The sequence below is a fragment of the Mixophyes fleayi genome, chromosome 3, assembly GCF_038048845.1.
Source record: "Mixophyes fleayi isolate aMixFle1 chromosome 3, aMixFle1.hap1, whole genome shotgun sequence".
Taxonomy (NCBI): domain Eukaryota; kingdom Metazoa; phylum Chordata; class Amphibia; order Anura; family Limnodynastidae; genus Mixophyes; species Mixophyes fleayi.
This window is the reverse complement of record NC_134404.1, coordinates 26730419-26754575: the sequence shown is the minus strand read 5'-3', so window position 1 is coordinate 26754575 and position 24157 is coordinate 26730419. Positions and strand designations below refer to the sequence as shown.

General features: G+C 40.7%; 1 protein-coding gene across 1 annotated transcript in view; it reads left to right on the top strand.

Annotated features, from left to right (window-relative positions):
* The first annotated feature begins 12781 nt into the window (after window positions 1–12781).
* The window catches only part of LOC142143417 (maltase-glucoamylase-like), a 191734-nt gene continuing 180358 nt past the window's right edge, over window positions 12782–24157 (top strand). The window contains exon 1 of the mRNA XM_075201251.1: window positions 12782–13001. The gene's annotated coding sequence lies outside the window, so the exon portion shown is untranslated. The remainder of the gene's footprint in view (window positions 13002–24157) is intronic.

The window sequence follows — 24157 nt, the reverse complement described above, 5'->3', positions numbered from 1 at the left end:
TCGGCAAAGCAGCGATGTTGTCTTCTTTATCCCAGCATGGCCGGCAATGCGGGATGAATGAGCCCACTGCAGGGTCTTGAGCCGGAGATGGGGTTCCACGAATGACCGGCCTAGAGGAGGAGAGGACGTTTTGGTCCTAGTAAGGGCTAAGATATTAGCAGGATCAATAATATGCTGAGGAACCAACGGTCTTAAACGATCGGAATCGTCAAATGAGCGAGATAATGCATCGGCACGTCCGTTCTTGGCTCCCGGGCAGAATGTGAGCTTCATGTTAAATCGAGCGAAGAAGGATGCCCAGCGGGCTTGCCGAGGATTAAGGCAACGAGCCTCTTGAATGAACACTAGGTTCCGATGGTCGGTAAACACAGTAACAGGAAATATAGCCCCCTCCAACAGATGTCGCCATTCCTCCAGAGCCGCCTTGATGGCCAGTAACTCCTTGTCCCCTATTCCATAATTACATTCACTAGGAAGAAATCGTCTGGAGAAAAACCCACACGGGTTGTGTGAGCCAGCCGGAGACTCTTGAAAAAGCACCGCCCCAATGCCTACAGAGGATGCATCTACCTCTAAGAAGAAAGGTCGTTCTTGATCTGGCTGGGACAGAACTGGGGCTGAAGAAAATGCTTTCTTTAACATTATGAAGGCAGACATGGCTTCCGAGGGCCAAACCCTGGGGTTGGCAGTCTTCCTGGTTAAGGCTGTAATGGGGGCTATAATGGTGGAGAATCCCTGAATAAATTGGCGATAATAGTTTGCAAAGCCGATGAACCTTTGAATAGCTTTAAGGCCTTGTGGCTGAGGCCAGTCCAGAATAGCTGACACCTTGGTGGGATCCATACAAAGACCTTGACCCGACACGATGAAACCAAGAAAAGGTACCTGGCTAATCTCAAACACACATTTCTCCAGCTTGCAGTAGAGGTGATGTTTCCGGAGTCTACGTAAGACCTCCTTTACTTGTTCCCGATGAGTCTTCAGATCTTTAGAAAATATTAATATGTCGTCTAAATACACTACCACAGAAGTGTACAACAGGTCATGGAAGATATCGTTAACAAAGGTTTGGAAGATGGCTGGGGCGTTGCAGAGGCCGAAGGGCATCACCAGGTACTCGAAATGTCCATCTCTGGTGTTAAAGGCCGTTTTCCATTCGTCTCCTTCTTTGATGCGAATCAAATTATAGGCCCCACGGAGATCTAGTTTGGAAAAGATTTGAGATCCACTGAGTTTGTCAAAGAGGTCGGAGATGAGGGGTAGTGGATATCGATTCTTGACAGTGATGCGGTTGAGAGGACGATAATCAATACAAGGCCGAAGAGACCCATCCTTCTTCTTGACAAAAAAAAACCCTGCACCCGCTGGGGAAGTGGATTTGCGGATAAATCCCCGTCTCAGGTTTTCTGAAATATATTGAGACATGGCTGACGTCTCTGGACGAGATAAAGGGTAGGTCCTTCCTTTGGGGATGGGTTGGTCAGGAGATAAAACAATAGCACAATCCCAGGGACGATGAGGAGGCAAGATCTCCGCTTCCACTTTACTGAATACATCTTGGAATTCTATATAGGCCTCAGGAAGGTGGGTTAGCTCGGAATGAGCCATTACTTGACATTTTGGAGGCAAGACTCTAGACAGACATTCAAAGCGACATCTTGAACCCCACGACATGACTTGAGCGTGGTCCCAATCCATCTGAGGAGAATGTTTTCTCAGCCACGGTAGCCCCAAGATGAGGGGATTAATGGACCTCGGCAACACCAAAAGTTGGATCATTTCGCTATGAAGTACTCCTACCCTCAACCGAACAGGAGACGTCACGGAGGAGATGGAGCCGTGAGTGACACGACTTCCGTCGACTGCCGTCAGAGATAACGGTTGGGGCAATGGGTTTAGAGGTATTTGGAGCTGCGAAGCTAGATCTGCCGAAATGAAGTTCCCGGAGGAGCCGGAGTCCACAAAGGCCGTGGTGGAAAAGGTACCCTTGGGGGTGCTCAGGATGACAGCCATCTGAAATTCTGGGGAATTTTCTTTAGAATAGGGAGCAACTGTGGATTCTCCTAAAACGGCCTCCCCGCCACCGTTTAGGAGGAAGAGTTTCCCGGTTTCTTGGGACAAACTCTTAGCAGGTGTCCCGGATCTCCGCAATACAGACACAGGCGTTGTTTGAAGCGTCTCTCCCTCTCTTCAAGGGATAATTTAGAGCGGCCTACTTGCATTGGCTCGTCCACTGGCAGGATGGGATTTTGGAACTGGGGTGCTAGCCGTGGTATGAACCGTTTGCCGGGAGAGCGTTCTTGCGTGCGCTCTTGGTAGCGCAAATCCACCTTGATGCACATGGAGATGAGAGGATCTAACTCAGCCGGGAGTTCTCTGGAAATTAGCTCATCCTTAATCCGGTCCACCAGACCTTGCCAAAAGGTTGCCACCAGTGCTTCGTTATTCCATTTTAACTCGGAAGCCAGGGTTCGAAATTGAACTGCGTATTGCCCCACGGACAGGTCACCTTGGCGGAGGTTTAACAAGCTGGTAGCTGCAGAGGCAACTCTTCCGGGATCATCGAAGACTTTCCTGAAAGCTTCAATGAAAGAGTTGGAGTTGTTAAGAAGTGGACCCCCTTGTTCCCATAAAGGTGAGGCCCAGGCAAGGGCTTGACCACTGAGGAGGGAGATGAGAAAGGCTACTTTGGTGCGTTCTGAAGAAAAGGCCCCTGGGTTGCACTCAAATTGAATGGCACATTGGTTCAAAAAGCCCCTGCACTTCTTGGGATCACCGTCAAACTTTTCGGGTGTCGGGATGCGTACACCGGAGGCCGCTGTAGAGACCGTAACCACACTGGATGCTGTGGATGCCGCAGAGGTTATGGCTGGTGTAGCGGGTGCAGCATTCTGAATTGTATCGAAGCGGGAAGCAATCCCTTGGACACATTGTAGAAGATGCGCTTGGGCTGCTTCTTGTTGCTCCACTCGTTGAGCCAAATGCAGGAGTAGGTCACGAGCAGACGGTTCACCAGACCCCTCCGTTGTCATGGCCAGAGTATACTGTCACGACTAGTAGTGGGTGTATGACTGGTAGAAGGTACCTGCTGTTGTTGGCGCAACTCAGAGGAAGGCGCGGAGTCTAACGTGCCCCTGGTATTCACCAGGGACCCCCGCAAGGAAGTATGGACTCCGCTGCAGGGACACGCAGGTCGCGGTCCTTCCTAGAGTCCACAGCGAGATACAAGGGGTTGTCAGACAGGCCGGTTCAGCAACGTTCAGGTAGAGGAGGTACAAAAGGGAGATCCAGAAGAATGGTGAGGCAAGCCGGGTCGGTAACGTTCAGGGAGTGCAGTACAAAGGCAGAATCCAGATAGGGGTGGTCAAACGGTCCGGGTCAAAAGGGTCACAAGCAGCACGAGGAATGTCAGGGACAAATACAGCAACTGGAACACACAAACGCTGGAGACAGGAAGACCTGATACTCTGGCACTGATTAGAGGGCAGGAAGAGGTTTAAATAGTGTGGAGGTCCAATCAGCATCAGCGCTGCAGCGCTGTCATACCTGCCGCCGGGAATCCTACATAGCGTCCCGTTGCCTAGCAACGGGGCGCGTCATACAGCAAGGGGTCAGGCAGGGGGAATCCGGAAGTGATGCGTCTGGTTGCATAGCAACCAGACGCGCGGTCAGGCAGTCAGGCGGCCGTGCGGACGGCGCCTGACACAACATACGCTTTAAACCGAGGATCGAGCACGGTGGCCAGAATGTATTCCTCTGACTTTAAAAGAGTGACCACCCTCGGATCCTGGCAAAGCGTACGAAGGGCTACATCCACAAGAGCTACATGCTTGCTGTAATCGCAATGGCTTACCAGCTCCTCCCTCACTTTCTCCAGCTGCTTCTGCAACAGCCTGATCAGGGGAATGACCTGACTCAAGCTGGCAGTGTCGGAACTGACTTCTCGTGTGGCAAGTTCAAATGGCTGCAGAACCTTGCACAACACGGAAATCAGTCTCCACTGCGCTTGACTCAGGCGCATCCCCACTCCTTTGCCTATGTCGTAGGTGGCTGTGTAGGCCTGAATGGCCTTTTGCTGCTCCTCCATCCTCTGCAGCATATAGAGGGTGGAGTTCCAGCGCGTCACAACCTCTTGTTTGAGGTGATGGCAGGGCAGGTTCAAGCTTTTTTGATGTGCCTCTAGTCTGCGGTAGGCACTGGCTGAATGCCGAAAGTGTCCAGCAATTTTGCGGGCCACCGCAAGCATCTCCTGCACACCCCTGTCACTCTTGAGGTAATGCTGCACCACCAAATTAATGGTGTGGGCAAAACATGGGACGTGCTGGAAATTGCCCATATTTAATGCCCGCACAATGTTACTGGCATTGTCTGACACCACAAATCCCCATGAGAGTCTAAGTGGGGTAAGCCACTGGGAGATAATTTCCCTCATTTTCTCTAATATGTTGTCAGCGTTGTGCCTCTTATTAAAGCCTGTAATGCACAATGTTGCCTGCCTTTGCATGAGCAGCCATTTTGTAGATGCTGCTACTGATGCAGCTGTTGCTGTTGCTGCGGAAGGGGATGCATCTACCCAGTGGGCTGTCACAGTCATATAGTCCTTCGTTTGCCCAGAACCACTTGTCCACATGTCCGTGGTTAAGTGGACAGTGGGTACAACCGCATTTTTAAGAGCACTGAGGACACTTGATCGTACTTCTCTGTACATTTTTGGTATCGCCTGCCTAGTGAAGTGGAATCTCGAGGGGATTTGGTACCGGGGACACAATACCTCCATCAACCCTCTAAATCCCACTCCACTGATGGCGGACACCGGGCGCACGTCTAACACCAACATTGCAGTTACAGCCGCAGTTATACGCTTTGCAATAGGGTGACTACTATCGTATTTGGTGGTCATGGCAAACGACTGTTGGACGGTCAATTGTTTGGTGAAAGACTTAGCGGTCTTACGACTTCCCCTCTGGGAAGATGACCGACTAACAGCAGCAACAGCAGCAGTGGCAGTAGTAGGCGTACCGCTGCAGGATTCCTCGGATGAATCCCGTATTGAGGAGGACTCAGTCTGGCTGCTGACTTGGGCTGCAGGACTGAATCTGATGGAGATTGTGGAGGAAGTTGACGAGGAGGGTGTTGCTGGTGTGTATCCAACTGGACCACGGGATTTAGGTGTCCCTGTACCGATGAGGGTCCTAGCCCCAGTTCCTGAACTAACCACTGAACTATGAAGGTTATTCAGGTGACGTATAAGGGAGGATGTTCCTAGGTGGGCAAGATCCTTACCCCTGCTTATTTGAGCTTTACATAAGCTACATATTGCCATACATTGGTTGTCTGGATTTGGATAAAAATAACTCCAGACCGAAGAGGTGCATTTTTTGGTCTTCTGACCAGGCATGACGATGGGCTTTTTCATCCCATGGACATCAGCTGTTTCCCCCCCTGGTGCCTCATTTACAATAACCACATCACCATCCTCATCATCAAGTTCCTCCACAGCGCCAGCTACATCATCAATAGCCTCCTCCCGAACCACCTCTTCCCGTACAGTGATGGGAAGGTCAGGCTTGACAACCACCAACACCCTTGGACTCGCCTTGGGGATTTGTGATAATTTCTCTTTAGAAGGCAGAGTTGTTTGCTGTTTTGTTGCTGACAGCATAACTCTCTTCAATTTTTTGTAGGGGGGGGGAGGAGGAGGAGGGCTAAGATCCGTGGGTGAAGCTGAACCACTAGTCATGAACACGGGCCAGGGCCTAAGCCGTTCCTTGCCACTCCGTGTCGTAAATGGCATATTGGCAACTTTACGTTTCTCCTCAGATGATTTAAAGTTTCTCTTTTTGCTACATTTTCTTAACTTGGGCTTTTTGGATTTTACATGCCCGGTACTACGAGATTGGGCATCGGGCTTGGAAGACGACGTTGATGGCATTTCATCGTCTATGTCATGACTAGTGGCAGCAGCTTCAGCATTAGGAGGAAGTGGGTCTTGATCTTTCCCTACTTTATCCTCCAAATTTTTGGTCTCCATTATATGTAGCACAAGATACTGCAGAATGTGTGAACTTGGTAATATTGCAGTACCAATGGACTTATACTGCTGGATTGGTTTTGCAAATTTGGTTATAATTATTATATATTTTATTTTTTTTAAATTTTTTATTTTTTTTTACTTTTTTTTTATTTTTAAAAAACTTGGGAATAGTGGGGAAATAACTATGCCCTTAGAAGCACAGAGCACAGGACACAGCACCACTGGACTGAACAGGACACGGCACAGGACCCAGCAGCACTACGGAACTCAGCAGGACAGAGCACAGGACACAGCACCACTGGACTGATACTGCAGAATGTGTGAACTTGGTAATATTGCAGTACCAATGGACTTATAATGCTGGATTGGTTTTGCAAATTTGGTTATAATTATTATATATTTTTTTTTTTTTTAATTTTTTATTATTTTTTACTTTTTTTTTATTTTTTAAAAACTTGGGAATAATGGGGAAATAACTATGCCCTTAGAAGCACAGAGCACAGGACACAGCACCACTGGACTGAACAGGACACGGCACAGGACCCAGCAGCACTACGGAACTCAGCAGGACAGAGCACAGGACACAGCACCACTGGACTGATACTGCAGAATGTGTAAACTTTGTAATATTGCAGTACCACTGGACTTTTACTGCTGAATGTGTGAACTTGGTAATATTGCAGTACCAATGGGCTTATACTGCAGGATTGGTTGTGAAAATTTTGTGGTAATTAAAAAATATTAAAGTAGTTTTTGGTATTTTTTAAAAAAACTTTTTTTTATTTTTTTAAACACAGGGGAATATTGGGGAAATAACTATGCCCTTAGAAGCACAGAGCACAGGACACAGCACCACTGGACTGAACAGGACACAGCACAGGACCCAGCAGCACCACTGACCTCAGAAGGACAGAGCACAGCACACAGCACCACTGGACTGATACTGCAGAACACAGCACAGCACAGCACAGCACTAAACAGCACAGCACAGCACAGCACTAAACAGCACAGAACTAAACAGCACAGAACTAAACAGCACAGAACTAAACAGCACAGAGGACCACCTAACACACCCTCCCTCTACCCTGATCAATGCCCGAGTGAAGATGGCGGCGACTAGCGGGGAATTTATAGGATCCGAGTATCGCGAGATCCGACAACGGGATTATGAGTCAGAGCCTCAGTTTCACTTTTGAATTTGGCGCCAATACCCGGATCTGTCTCGGATCCGACTCGGATCCGCAACGTTCGGGTGGGCTCGGATTTCAGAAATCCGAGCGCGCTCATCCCTAATTGTGAGGTGTTCAGAATACACTGTAAATTAGTGGAAATGCTTGTTATTGAATGTTATTGAGGTTAATAATAGCATGGGAGTGAAAATAAGCCCAAAAACTTTATTTTTGAACTTTTTATGCTTTTTTCAAAAAAAATCCGAATCCAAAACCTTAAATCTGAGCCAAAACCTTTCGGCAGGTGTTTTGCAAAAAAAATCCGAACCCAAAACATCACGAAAATCTGAATCCAAATCACAAAACACGAGACACCAAAAGTCGTCGGTGCACATCCCTAATTTTAATGGCTGTGAGCTTTACTCATGAATGTGCTCTATTATGAACACAAATATTCTTTATGAAAAGCACATCTAGAGAGGTGCTATTTATAACACAAGTATGGTCAGTTTTATGTAGTAATAAAGCCTTGCATGAAGGAATATTTTAGAATACATCTCTTTCTGTCAGTTTCAACAATTTGATTGCAGTTTGCATAATCTAGGAAGGAAATGTCTCATTGCTCATTAAAATGTGTAATTTACAGTATATTTCTAAAACTGCCAATAATCCTATGGCATATTGCATCCTTCAACATACCAGAAAATGAAGCAATTCAATAATGTTCTGCAATGCCCTAGGACTTTAGGGGCAAACACAGGACATTGATAAAAAAAAATTGTGCACGCTGAGCATAATTGAGAAAGTAAACATTATATATATATATATATATATATATATATATATATATATATATATATATATATATATTATAGGTGACATTTCGGTTTTACATCCAGACCTTTTTCAAGACAGGTTTTCATTGAACAGCAGACAAAACAAGCATATATGCGTCGACTATACTATAAAGGAACTGGATTGAAAATAAAGAATAATCTATCTGTTTTAAATGGTGAGTGCCTTCTCTATTTTTTGAACATGTGCTAGCTACTATGGAAATGGGAGATATTGTGGAGCACCCCAAAGAGGATTACTTGAAGATGTGAGTGCAGTTTTTTCCAATAAATATATATATATATATATATATATATATATATATATATAGCAAAATTAGTTTTCTTGCTCTGATAAAAAAGCACTCTTCTCTGCTTACTGCTTTTGTAGTCCTAACAGTGGTCAGTTTTCATATCCCATTCAATATTTGCATTTCCATGTATTCATAGGCATACTGTATGTTTACATACAGAGTTTGGTATGGGGTTTTTATTAGGGAGACCTTTTAGTCTGGAGGTCACATTGGTACAAATGATGTTATTATTAGAGATGGTCACTGATCCCCGTGTTTTGGATTTGTTTTTGGATCTGGATTACCTTCGTGTTTTGGTTTTGCAAAACCGCCCTTGCGTGTTTTGGTTTTGGTTTTGGTGTTGTTTGGTTTTGTTTTGCTATTTTTGAAAAAAATACAATTTTTTTGGTCTAAAATAACCTAATTTAGTGCTTCACCAGTTTCTTAGATAAGTGAGGTAATTCTAAAGATAATAAATTATGAAAAAAACAGTTTAATTCCTGGTAGGCCGTTCTTAATTCGAACACTTGTCTGCAGATTATACAGACAAACCTGGTTGTCTACCTCCTCCTACTTTGATTATTGGCAATGTAGCCATCGTCTTTGGGTGTATATTACACCCTCCACTTGTAGTTGAATATAAAAAAAGCAGCCAGCACAGACTGTGGAATTAGAAAGTAAAATTAAATGAACCACGGTAGTTTGGTGGCTATATATGCCCCCCCCCCCCCCCCCGCCCTCCACTTGTAGTTGAATATAAAAAAAGCAGCCTGCACAGACTGTGGAACTAGAAATTCGAATATACAAAGAAATGGACAAAGGCAGTTTGGTATCTGTCTGCATCAGATCCCCTCTCCACTAGGAGTAAAATAGAAAACTATTCAGCCGTTATATAATCTAGAATATAAATAGAAATTGAGAAAGTCAATTTGGTATCTGTCTGCATCATAATAATCAACATCCTCATTAGCGCCCTCGTCACCTACACAAATCTCCCCCTCATCCTCTTCCATTTCCAAAGTGGCATCCTCAATTTGTGTATCACTGGCTACACTCGGGCTGTTCAGGCACACATCAGCAGAACTGCTGAAAGGGCCCTTCTTTATGGGTACACTAACAGAATGCTCACAATTAGACATACCACTGTTGGATGGACTCTCCACAGGGATTGGTGTCATTTGTGAATCAGAGCAAACATTATCCTCTAATGCCTTACTGTTATCTTGCAGCTTGGCTTTGACGCGTAACAGTAGTTGTGCACCATATGTAGGCTTTGTAACTTTTTGGGATCTGCCATCAATAGCCAAAGGTGAAGGCCTCATTCTCTCTTTGCCACTGCGTGTGTAGAATGGCATGGTGGCAATTTTTTTTTATCGGCACTTAACTTTTGCTCAGTAACACTTCTTTTTCGCTTCAACACAGTAATTTTTTTTTTTGTTTTTGTTTTTTGGACTGATTTCGAAACACTGTGTAGTTTGACATCACCTTGCCCAGATGACGTACTGGGAACACTAACATCAGGACTGGTGACAGAACCTGGTTGCTCATTCTGCTCATATGTGGACTGCTTTGAATCAATTCTCAGCCCAAAGCACTTGTAGTGCTAAAAATTATTTGGTAAGATACTGCCGACAGATAGTAATTTTGACAGACAGAAATATTTATGCACAATTATGGGGGACACCCCAAAAGCACTGTGGAGTGCTAAAAATTATTTGGTAAGATATTGCTGACAGATAGTAATTTTGACAGCCAGAAATATTTAGGCAAAATAATGGGGGACACCCAAGAAGCACTTTGAGTGCCAAATATTGAAAAAGAAAAAAAACTCCTCTATCCTCCTCTCTTCTCTAGCGATTTTTGTTAGCACAATTGTAATCAGAATATTGTATTCTCTGTCCCTGCTCTAATCAGCCTGTGACTACACCCTGCTCTCTCCCTCTGTCAAATGGCGATGGATTGCTGTGAAGACGTGTATTTATAATATTCAAGTATCGCGAGAACCGAGCCCCGAGATCCGACAACGTCACGATGACGTTCGGCCTCGATTTGGATTCGGAACGGGCGGGAGACTCAGATACCCAAAGTTCGGTTGGGTTCGGTTTTCGGGGAACCGAGCCCGCCCATCTCTAGTTGTTATACATTCATGGTAAAGAGATCTAACCCACTGCAAGTCACTTTTTAACTATATATATATATATATATATATATATATATATATATATATATATAGGAATATTTGTGATACTATTTGTAATGGTTTCTAGCTTAATAAATACATTTTTATCTTTATATTTTAATATATGTTGTTTAACATTGGCTCATTCTCTTTTTAGTTTTATATATTTGAAGGTCTTCATACATTGGGGCATATTCAATTAGGATTCGCGCCCACTATTACGCGCGGCTGCACGGGTCCAGGTGCTGCAACATTGCGGGTGAGCACGGAAATCTGCAATGTCGCAATACCGTAACGACACTTTACACGCGCAGCAACGCATAATTGCGGGCACGAATCCTAATTGAATATAACCCAAAGTATTACAGACAATTCCTGAACGTGCGTGATAGGCAGCCACAAACGGGCCTATGCTAGCTATAGGCTCGAGCACCAAGAACCAGGATCACTTTGGTAGCACAAATATACCCGATAGCCAAATGTCAAGAGATCCAGTGTTTCCATGCTTGGATTCAGTGACCAAGTCATCTCTGGCTTCACTAGGGCCTGTAAACATTATATAGGATCATTAGCAGGCATTACACTCATAAGATGCAGGATTTTCATCTTCTGATTTAATTTATTGTGGGATACTGTCTAAGTTTATCTTTTTCGTTTTTTATATATTCTATTAAGTTCCTTAATATTGATGGGAAACTCACAGATTTATAGTTATCACATTCCTCTCTACTGAAATCTACCTTTTTTTGTAGTGGAGCTATTGTTGGCATTCTACAATCACCTGGAGTTATACCTGCCTGCAACAATTGGTGATCCCTTCTGGTTCCTTCCTAAAAGAGTATTTGCAAGTACCGAACAGTAAAATAGGTCATGGGCATTTCAATATAATCATGTAAAGAGCAATATATAATGCACAGGGCAGCTATGGTTGCATAAATCAGCAGATAATGGCGTAAGGTGTCAGTTGCATATAATTAGGCCCCTCAAAGCATTATGGGCCACATTCCCTGTAGTTATATCCCTAATTACCTACAATAAGAATTCCCTTCTTTCCCATCTGCATTTCATTACTGCTTGTAGAATGTCACATTGTTTGAGTTACATATATGCCATGTAGTCAAATAGTTATCTTTGATAAGCAAAGTCTCAGAAAGGCTTCAAGCCCTCAGTATGATGCTACAAATGTTGTGGCTCTTTTAGTGTGAAAGCAACAGCCAAGTCTCGTGTAGCTTATTAGACAGAGGTAAATTATAGTTTATTTATAGCCTTTAATGTGTTGAGCTCTTATAAGATAAAATAGAACCAATGTCGCATTGAAATCAGTTTGTCAGTAGCAGAACTTAGCAGTTTAGTGTATTATCCACAAGTGATTACGACAGTTGTAGAAGTACTGTTGTCCTTGTCGAATCTAAGTCAGATTGTTCACCTGTAAGTGTCAGTTTATCAGTTATGAGCTCATCAGCTGGAGAGAATTAAATACACTGCATGGTTTGAGTGTACAATAAACTCTTCTTTATTAGTTACAAGTCCCTATCTATATAGCAAAAATCACGTATTACAGAAAGCTATACTCCAAAAGGTTTTAACCACTCATGCTCCCTTTACACAGATGTTAGTACATTCTCTCATTATCACACAGGAAAACTCCCCAGGGGGAGTTGGCTTATCTCCTGTCTGCTATGTTCAAGGTTATAAGCATAGCCTTGCAAATAATGAATTACTCCCACAAAACAGGTGCATCTAATCTGTCTTTAAGCTATAACAGAACAAAATGGCTATAAGGCAACAAGATGGCGTCAGCTTAGCAAAATCACATTTCTAATTCTGGCCTTTTTTTTTGTTGTTGCTGCAGAGACCAGCTGTGAACGCGGTAAAAGTCATTTTAAGTGAGAATTTTGGAGACAGCATCTGTTGTTACTTCCTGCTCCTTGAAAAAGTGTATACATAAAAAAACCTATATAGTTATTATTCTTTATATATATATATATACATATTATTTTTGCATTGCACATGTTTATTTTCATTTGTAGAATGCATTCATTGATTTTAATCTTTAACAAGCACGTACTGCACTGAAAATTAAATTGGCACGTTACATTTAAATTATGTTTAAAAGTGCAATCTACATTTGCTCTCAGGACAAACCAAATATGACTTTGTTTAGACAAGACCAGGAAGAGTGACTAGTTAATCATGTTGTCTGGGATGGCTGTGAAACCAGAATGACTTTTCTTGCTTACATCACTTCCTTTGATTTCGCTTGGTGTGATTCACTGCGTCTTACAAAAATCATTCAGGCAAATGCTGTGATTTTGAAGTTGCAACTGTAAAAGAACAGTGAGTATCTGATTGGGAATATGTGAAACAAACCTAGAATTACCTTCTTAATCGTTTACACATCTGGCACATAATTGGGATGTCACAACTTTCATGCCTGCAGAGAATACTGTGCACAGTTCAGGATTAAACCTGTAAAACAAAATAGCACACAAGGTATGGACCATATTCTTTTTTAGCATTTTACAGTTTATTTTTATTCAGTTCTGTAATACATCAGAATATTGTTATCCAAATGTGAAATGTTTGTATTGTAACAATGGGATGCATTTGTATGACATTTTTGGTAATATGTGGTTCATAGAGGTGTTTGCTTTTCAATGAGTATTATGCAAAGCTAGAGAAATATAATAACATCAGGAAGTAAATGTATCAAGCTGAGAGTTTTCTGGCGGGTTTGAAAAATGGAGATGTTGCCTATAGCAACCAATCAGAGTCTAGCTGTCTTTTTGTAGAATGTACCACATAAATGATAGCTAGAATCTGATTGGTTTTTCAAACCGCCAGGAAACTCTCTGCTTGATACATTTACCCCCAGATTTGTCAATGGAGCACTATATTGTATATGTGTGTAAATGGTCCTTTTAATACGAACTAATGAGAAGATATAGCAAGTTCTGAAAACCAAGGACCTTTGTGTTTTGGTAATATAAAAATATAGAATAGAAATTGGTAAGCTATAGCATCAAATTATATTACTGTGTGAAAACCTGAGCACAGATAGAGAACAGATCGCAGGTTAAAGTGAGCCGAATATAAATCACAGCAAATCAAGAAATAGGTGTTACAAAAATGTATTTTGTATATTTTTCTGATTTAACAACTGTTCAAAATGTCTTATGCTTCTGTTTGCCCATTTGTTCGGTGCCATTTAAAAGATAGAACCGATTATTTTCATTATTACATGAGTGTCAGCCTTTGAGATTTTGCATTTTAATATGCCACATGTAGTGAAGAAGGATTGCTGACCACCAGTTAGAGAGAAGCTTATTGTGAGGTATGGTTTTTCCTTTTCCAGTTTTTTTTTTCTTCTGCTTTTGATGCAGAGTGAAATTATTTGACATTCTAAACTGGATTTTCTGATGTTTTTCACTGCACCAAGAACCTCCTATTCGCCAGTACAAGTATAACAATTGCAGCTTTCCAGCAACACTTTACTCATAAGTCGCTGCTTCCATATACATTAGGGCTTGTAGCTCTATAATCCCCATCATGTTATGTTTACTGAGTTTGATAATACCTTTTGCATTATAAATACCCCTCTCTTCTTCAATTTCTATTATTAACTTCTAAAGCCTATAAAATAATAAACTCCTACTGTGTATTTGTCCAGTACTAAAAAAAAATTACAAAAATTGGGAGTGCCCCTAGAAATTAGGGATAATTGGAACCTGTACATACAATATTCAAATGCAGAGATGTCAGCATAATCCATTTCATCTGAGATATTTGCCTGCTGCTATTTACCACTGACTGATTAAAAATGGGCTCAATTCATTAATCACTTATCTTAGAGAAGACTTTCATGTCAATTAATTAATTAATGAATGGATTTTGTTGTCACAAGCGGTTTCTAGGCTGCATGAAATTCTGACTTCTGATTCAATTATTGGATTACATTCTGGCATTATGATTTGAGTTAAATTGCAAAATGTAGTATGAAGCTTTGTTAAAATAAATCACTAGATTGACAGCTTTATAACTTTTAGCATATTTGGTAAAGTCATGTATTGTTACCAATTAATATATTATTATTATAATATTTGCAAAGTAGCCACTTAGGATGTGATTAACAGCTGAACGTAGTAGTTGCCTGTTTGTGTATGCACAAATATGGATTTGCACACTTACATTTATATGTCTATTTAAAATTACACACATCTCATGTTTTGCGCATGTGCAGAATTTTTACTTGGTAAGGTACGTACTTAAAAAAAACAACACATAACTCATAATTAGACACACCTGAAAGGGAACGCTTTACTTGTGCCCACATACCCGGCCTTACTGTACTACATTTGCATGTGAAAGCCTCTGATCTGCCTGTAGAAGTGCAACAGCAATTAAGTCTTAGAAACATGTAGCTGAAATTACTGGTGCGAGTGCACAGTGTGACTAGTTTTACAAAATGTGCAAAAAATTGTATAATCAAATAGACTTGTGTCCAATTCCAAATCAACCCCTTGGAGTCTATTTTAAACATATAAACCATCAAAAAGTTCACAAAGGCAAATTTATCTGATACCATACGTTTAGCTACATTTAAACCTGAAAACCACGTACCCACAGCTGTATATTATTATTAATTTTTAATTATAGGGTGCCACAAAGTATCCGTAGCACTGTACAAGGACAAACAATGGCACAGCACAAGGTGAAACAACACAGTACAAGTAACAGTAAGCACTATAACTCTGGGGGCTCAGGCACAGCAAGTAAGAGAGGGAGGGGAAAAGTTAGTACAGGCAGGTAACTTGGGCCCAAGAGGGTGGGCACGGATGACAGGTTAAGAGCCACTGAGGGGAGTGGAGAGAAGCGAGAGGAGACAGAGGTCAGAGGGACCGAGAGGAGGTGAGCTGAGTAGCTGGAGAGTGCACTTAAAAGTGATGGAAACAGGAGGTAGGAGAGCCCTGCTCAAAGGAGCATACAATCTAAAGGGAGGGGAAGACAGACAGACACATGGACGGAGACGGAGAGATGGGAGAAACGGAGATGGAGTCGAGGAAGGGGGAGAAGGGAAGAAGGGATGAGAGAGAGAGGTAGCCGACCAGTGGGAGGTTAGGCATGTATAGACACAATCTAGAGATTCATTCTAACATGGTCCCGGACAGGCCCAGGGAAAGGGATTTTTGAGTCCCTCCAGGCGAAGTTAGTCTGACTACACATGCCTGGTCTCTGTGGGGGAGTGACTTACAGAGCAGGTGAGAGACAGGCTGACAAGCAGCAGGGAAATGTACACACTTCCTCCCTCCCTGTCAGTAGCCAACAAGGTGCCTAGGCTGGCTAAACTGTTTTAATTAGAGGCTGAGCAATTGATGCTGCAGTCCACAAGTGGGCCGGACTAGAACTCCCAATCAGGTGGCTGTGGAGGAATTAGTTGGCTAGCAAGGTAAGAAAGTATGGAGACTTTCCAGAGTTAAAGTAAGTAATATGAGGAGGACCGGTAATAATTGTGCTGGGGGAGCATTATTGATAATGCTGATGGTGAATTGCTGATTATGCTTGCAGTGGAGAGATTTATGCTGATAGGGTTAAGGATTATTCTAATGGGGTTCATAATTATATTGATGAGGGTGATTATACTGATGGGGGATTACCTTGATGGGTGTAAATGATTATGCCTACAGCGGGGGTTTGACAATTATGCTGATGGAGTTTAAGGAGTATTCTGATGGGGGGCTTTAATGATTATGTTGATAGGGGCATTACTGATTATGCTGATAGGAAGGTTAATATTTATGTTGATGGTTATGCTAATGGGAGGCTTAATGATTATGCTGATGGTGGTTGATTATGTATTAAACTCATTAAAACCATAAGTTAACCTGTTTCTCACCTGAGTGAACTGGACAGTTTGCTGCTAATATCCAGAATTCTGTCTGGGAGCAGGATAGCATAGGGTCTCAGGGAGCACTGCGCTGCTGCCATTGTCCATTCCAGGGGTACAAGAGTTAAGTGGACAGCCACATTTATTCATTCATTCTTGTAGCACAGTACAATCAAGTGTTATCTGTGCTGTGTGCCCCATACCCTGGCACCACTCTCATATTCCTGTCTGTGGAGGTGGAGGCTATTAAAAATACATGAATTCATCTGTATGGTTGAAAAAAAGGATAAGCAGGTAAGGCAAGCCCAATCAAATCAAGTATTTGGTAAATGCCCCTAGAATCCCTGTGCTTGCCTCTCGCCGGCCCTCCATTACCTAGCATTTGCAATTTGGGCAGTACTGCAAGTAAGGTGGTTACAACCAGATTCTTGCTCAGAAACCAAAACAAAGATTTACTACAGAGTTCAGATTAATCTTGTCCGAGGTACTTCCTGGTACCTACAGTGTTTTTTGTGGAGGGGCCCAAGCACTCCTTTTCCAAACAGGCCCACTAAATTCATAAAATACCCCTGCTGAAGACAGTTGATGTGTACCAATAATTTAGATGTGGAATACTATTTTTAATACAAATAGTACTAGCAGAAAAAACTATCATGGGAACTTTTTACCCCAAGGACTATACACAGGACACATGGTCACCCCCTAAGGTTAGAGGAGAGGAAACTTCACAACCAGCAGAGGAAGGGGTTCTTTACAGTAAGGGCAGTCAAGATATGGAATTCACTGCCAGGGAAGGTTGTGATGGCAGATTCAATAGATATGTTTAAGAAAGGGTTAGACACATTTTTAGTGGAAAAGTGTATCCAGGGATACGACCGTTAATCAAATCAAGGATAGCAGTAGATATAGGGTAAAAATAGGACTGCAATATTGGGGTCCTGGGGGATTTTCACAATTGAAACAGTTTGGCGGTTGGATCAATTTCAAATATAATTGAGGGACTGCAGGAGATCCAAATAGGTTGAATTTGATGGACTGGTGTCTTTTTGCAACCTCATCAACTATGTTACTATGTTACTATGTAAAATATTTTACTATTTTCCAGTAAATTAAATGTATTTCTATTGCTCATTAGCAATTTTATTCCAGCACATTAGGCCTCTAAAAGAATACAGTTGAAGTAATCTCCCCCTTGTTTGTATTGGCTGAGTTTTAAGTTTGTTCACTTTTGTCAGCACACCCATTTTTGATATAATAATTCTTGTAATACCAGTTTTACAATGAATACATGTGGTTGACAGGAGATATCATGGGGAAATTTACTGAAGAACATATTTCTAAAAGGGGAAATGACTCTTAATTATATGTATAAGAAAACTTATGTTATGAATACTAGAATTATTATTGCACCTATCCCAGTTTTGTACAGTTCTTTTTACTGATTAACACAAAGCATTACCCATTTCTAAGAGATGCTATGTTTAGTTTTGTCTACACTCATAACAATAAATATATAAGGGGGTATATTTTCCCTTTTACTTCCACAGTTAGATGTTTATGCTGTAAGTGTTACTACGTTTTTACTTATCAGGCCTCAAAAGACATTTTCACAGATAAAGCTTCATTAAATTCATTATTCAGTTTCCGACCTTGACATCCTATAATTCATTTGTTATAAAATAAAAATTATAATATAATTGTGCTCCATCACAAGCAGGTTATATAGGAAAATGTTCTAATTGCAAAGATTTTCAAATATTTCACTTAAAACATGACTAGCAATACCATCAGTGTTTATAGAGCTTTTTAACTAGCAAACTATTTTAGCACTGCCCCAGAGTGGGGAAACATAGAGAAGCTCAACTCACTTAAGTATCTTATGAAAGATGACAGCAATTAACAGACATATGGTACAGTTTGCTTGGTGTACAGACTTAGGTCAGTAAGAGTGCTCTAGTTCAGTTAAAGCATTTTATGCAGATTATTTACTTCTAGACTTTAGAGTTAGACTTTGCAATTAGTCTCTTATGGGCAGCACAGTGGCTAAGTGGTTAGCACTTCTGCCTTACAGTACTGGGGCCATGAGTTCAATTCCCGACTATGGCCTTATCAGTGAGGAGTTTGTATGTTCTCACCGTGTTTGCGTGGGTTTCCTTCGGGTGCTCCGGTTTCATCCCACAATCCAAAAAAACATACTGGTAGGTTAATTGGCTGCTAACAAATTTACCCTAGTCTGTGTGTGTATGTGTTAGGGAATTTAGAGTGTAAGCCCCAATGGGGCAGGGACTGATGTGAGTGAGTTCTCTGTAACTTATGGCGCTATATAAATAAATGGTGTTGATGATGATGCAATTCATACCTAGTAACCTTAACCTTTTCACAGTGTGGTAAGATACTCGCCCTACTGCTATCACTTGTTGTTCAATTACAATAACCTGGGCTAATTTATTTTTTATTTTTATGTTACCTTATTCATTCCGCCCATATTATAGCAACAGGAAAGCAAGTAATAAACGCAGAACCACAGTTTCCACATATTGGGAAATATACTAGGTTGGCAACTATGATGGTTTTACTTGTTCTTTAATAACTGAATATTAAACAACCTGACAGCATTCATGAATAAATTACATATATACAGAAAATAGTTACATGTGTTGGTTTTCATTTTTCAAGCAACTCTATACATTTAGTTTATTTGGAATTACTGGAAATGTAGAAAACCCATTTGAATATTAGTATAAAATTAATTTCTAACTTTTAATTGTTGAACTTCTCACTAGTTTTTAGTATATTATTTGATAAGACATTTAATATTTTATATTTAGTATTGGATGTACTTCATGAGTAATTTAAACTCTAGGCAAAATACATGTTTAATAACTGTAGACAAAGACATTGATCAATCTAAGATGAACAATCTGGAAAATAAGCTTAATTCAATTTAACTCCACTCCAGAAAATTGTCTTAAGAATCTTATTTTTAGTGCAACTCTGAACAATGGATTTTACCCTGTTGCTGATCACTCAGCTTAGAAGAAACAGAGGATACAAAGCTCCTTTCAAAATGCCTTAAACTTTCATTATGTATGTTTAAAAAAATTAAAGAAAATTTACACCGAGGTTGTATATCATCATCATCATCATCATTTATTTATATAGCGCCACTAATTCCGTAGCGCTGTACAGAGAACTCATTCACATCAGTCCCTACCCCATTGGAGCCTAATATAGACACACACTCATACACAGACACAGAGGGAGACAGACACACAGACTAGGGTCAATATGATAGCAGCCAATTAACCTACCAGTATGTTTTTGGAGTGATATATATGAAGTGATGTTCTTTTTGCTTTCATAATTAACCAGAATTCACCACTAAACATAACATATCTGTTTCTTTATATAAGAAAACTACAACCAATATTTATAGATTCCATGTGGAGCAGTATAGAAAACGTGACAGTACTGAAGATATTATAAATTAGGCTATAATCATTTGTTGTGTCTTGTCATCTTTTGAACATCATTTCTTATTGAACCCCATCATGGTAGCTCAGGAACTACCTCAGGTTACCTATGGTGCATCAGGATTGGGGTGAGGGTTTTGGTGACATAGTACACTATTTGACATTGGTGGCCAGTGGGCAGCAGTAAGATGCAAGATTGTATTGTTGCATGCCACACATAGTGTCCTGACACTTGGATTTATCAAGCCAGGGCTCATTGCTGAGTCCTTGGAAACCACCCCCACCACTTCTAAACTAACTAAAACCTCCTTCATCGGCAACTTAGCGCTGCCAGCGAATAGTTGATCGGACCCCAGTGGCCACTGCGCATGCATGACTGAGGTTGCGCATTGTAATGACAACCCATGCACTGGTTCAGATGCACTTCTCCTGTGCCAATGGAATCCATTAAAATGGTAAACTAAAGCAATCTTGAGACGCTGTTGGTTTTTAAGGTTGGCAGTGAAAAGCTCCATTATCTTGAGAAAACAACTGTTTTCTCCATGTTTTTTGTTCTTGGGACCGTCATTTTTTAGTTCATCTATCATATCGTGATCCCACTTGGATTAAAAATGTCTATGCTCGCTGCAATCTATTATTAACTCTGATTGGCAGGAGACAAAGTGCTAAGGTTGCTTTGTATTGTTGCCTTTCTGTGTAATATATTTCTTGGGGCATGAATGCCATAGAATGGTTCTGTTTGTGCTGTAAGGTACAGTCCCCTGAGGAATTAAAATAATAATGTCTGAAAAAAAAAACCTATAACTAGCTTGAAGCTTGCAGGAATCTATAACAGATGTTTATAGGCACTGAAAAAGTATGAGGAAAATTTAAATTGGGCATACATCTATTTGAATGATAATTTTTTATGTTTAATTTAATTTGTATTTTATTGACCCTTAAAATATGTGATATGCATTTGTTTATGCTGAAATTGTTAGATGAAAAGTGTTGAAATGTGAAGTCATCCCAAGTATGCAAGTAGCACAACTTTCTCAAGTCATAACCATGTGTAGAAAATAAGTCATCAAAATTTTGTATTTTATGAGTAGTCATTAAATACATAACTCTAAGATAATTCAGTGTATATGGCAAGTGTCATACAGAGGTAAGGGAGTCATTTACATGTCAAATGACTCCAAAGTTCAATATGTCTGTGATATAATGTGTATTTGCTTACTCATGTTAAAAGGCAGAATTTAATATATGTAACATGGCTGTAGACTTTGACCAAGTAAATGTAAGTCACAATAGTTACAAAGTCAATGGTAAGAGATAACCGGACAGTTGTGGCATAATTTTTTTTACGGTGGAAAAGGCCATTCCACCAAGGTGGAAAGTTACTGCAACACAATCTCCTCTCTTGGTTCACCTTACAACAAAATATAATTTTGTACTGTATTTGGAAACTTATAATTTGCAGAATTTATAGTCTATGAATATGGCTAATGTTGCGGAATATGATATTTATTCTATTTACCATATAAGTATTAATATATATATATATATATATATATATATATATATATCTATATATCTATATAGATATATATATATATCTATATAGATCTGTCTTATATAACTCTCATATATGTCTTGAAATATATTATGCCAGACTTACAATTGGTTGGCTTATAACTAAAGGGTGAGATTACTAACTAATCCAATCACACATTTATATAAACACATTCATACGTATGTGTGCGTGTGACTGGCTCCTGTTTTAAAATAGAATCACTGTATATTGCTACAGTCCAAGGAATATATCTATGTGATAATAAATAAGCTATATAGAAAGATATATTATCTTGGCTCATTGACTATGCGGAAAATATTTGTTCAACCTTGAAGCCTGATACATATATGCAGTTTTAAAGTATGTATCTATATCTATAGCTTTAGTGACTTCAAAGTAAGTTAAAGACATGAAAACTCAACTCTCTTGCACTAATACATATATTCTAGGTCATAAAAATACAAGATAAGAAAACACAATGGTAATAAGTCTTCTAATTATTTACACTTCCTTAAGTACCTACATAACAAAAACACAAAACAAACCTATGTTACATACTGTACACTTGCACATATATATGAGATAAACCAACATCGCTAGTGTGGCTGGGTTCCCCAAGTGCCGTCTGCCGCACATGTGCTGCTGGCCATCTTGGAATTGACTCCTGTGCCGGAAAGCTTAATATCCGGCGCCGGATAGGTTAAATCACCGGCGCCGTATGAATGAGTCAAATATTTAAATGTATTTATGTAAATAAAAATGTACTATGCAGTGTGCGCTGTGGTGTCGCAGCCATGAAGGTTAATTCCCGGCGCTAGGTGCCGGGGAATATATAAATAAATGTAAAAATGAATGTATATAGGCGCTGCAGTGCTGGAAGGGTTAACCCCTGGCACTGGCGCCGGAAGTGTAGCTATGTGTATTTTTAATGTGTATAATGTAAATGTGTATTTAAATGTAGGATGTATGTATAGGTGTGTATAATAAAGAAAATAACTTACCATGTCCCTGGTGGTCCACAGGGGGCTGCAGAGGCCCTTGATCCTTTACACTCGGGTAGCCAGTTTCAGTGGCTGCCAGAGGGACTTCCACAGCAGCCTATTGGGATCAAATAGATCCAGGAGCTGCAGCGCTTCCTGGGGGTCCCAGGAGGCTAATTGCTGTCACATGACCTGGTCTCTCTCCCTTTCATACTACTTTTAGCCAGAGGGGAGAGCCAGATCCCGGAGCAGGGTCCCTAGAGGTAGTTATCAGCGGGAGATTTAAAAGATAAATCTTCTGCCTCAGACAGACAGGCACCAGAAGGAGAGTGGGCTGAGCCCCCCTACCCCTGGCAGCTCGTGGACAGGGGGAAGTACATTGCACTGAAATGTATTATTGTTCCATCTGACCTTCTGATCACTAGTACCATGAACTAGTGTGAATTTTCTTTATTAGGACGCTTGAGCTAATAAACATAATTTGCTTCAAGATCCTGCTTTGACAAATTCTTCCCTGCTGTAATTCCTGTATCCTGCAAATTAGACCCAAATCTAAGCCATTTTGTAGTTGTTCAGAGGTTTATAGTACCAGTGCTTTGTCCGCTACCTGCAGCTCTGGCCAGTGTGATAGGCCAGGGACAACAACCACAGTAACCCTTATCGGAAGGCAAGAAGTCAAGAGTACCAGCCCATGTGTACCAGCAAGGGGGTACACTAGCATGGAAAGTTACCGAGAAGTATGCGGTTATGGTAGCCACTAAGGAGTACAGCGGTGGCAGAAGGTTAAGCCCCTCCTACTGCGGTTAGTGGACGCATTTGGGATAACCAAAATGAGACAGTGGCAAGGCAAGCCAAACCGGTCCACAGCATCATTACAGACAGGGTGGCATAGACAGTCCATCCTGTCACAGCTACCTGTTTGCTGGTGTTTTAGGATCATTCACTCTGCTTCCCTCTAAGTTCAACTGAATCTTGCTTCAAAATGTCCAATATTTATACCATACCTCAATTTTCCCATAGTGTGTTCATTACAAACTTTGCCTTATTTATTTTTACAATAAAACAGTTTTGATCAAACTGGCAGGAGGGTACTATAAAATGTGGAATGTCTTTTCATCCATAATTATCTTTTGAGCTAGCTTTGATGTGTAAAATAATTAGTTCACTTGGGGTCCCAAATGTAAATATCAGTGACCTCTTGGTGGTAGCTAATTGCAATGGACAAACCTGTTACAGTCAACATACCTATTCTGAATTGAGTTCCAAATCTCAATACCTACTCAATATCAATAAAAAATAAAAAATAAAACTTAAAATAAAAATACAGATAAAAAAAATGAACTTACACCAAGGTAACAGGCAAATATGACTCTAATGATGTGAGAGTGAAGAGCCCAAAGGTCATATATAGGTTAGCCAAAAATCAGAAAACAATGGAAAAGAGAGTCTCTAATATGGCAATGGGGTCACAAATCCATGCTGGTGATAATAGTATGGGCACATAGAAACAGACCAATAATGCTCTTAGATACTAGAGCTACAAATAATGGACATGTCTCAAAAAAAGTGGAATGTCTGCATGTGTGATATCCCAAGAAAAGTATAAAAACTTACTGCTAATGACCAAACCAGTCAAACAGATGAAAAAAACGAAAACAAAATTTAATAAAATTAAAAAATAACAACAAAAAATAACCACTGAAAAAAAGTAGTACTATGCACTTGTAAGTATTGTAGACCCAAAAGTAGACATCTAC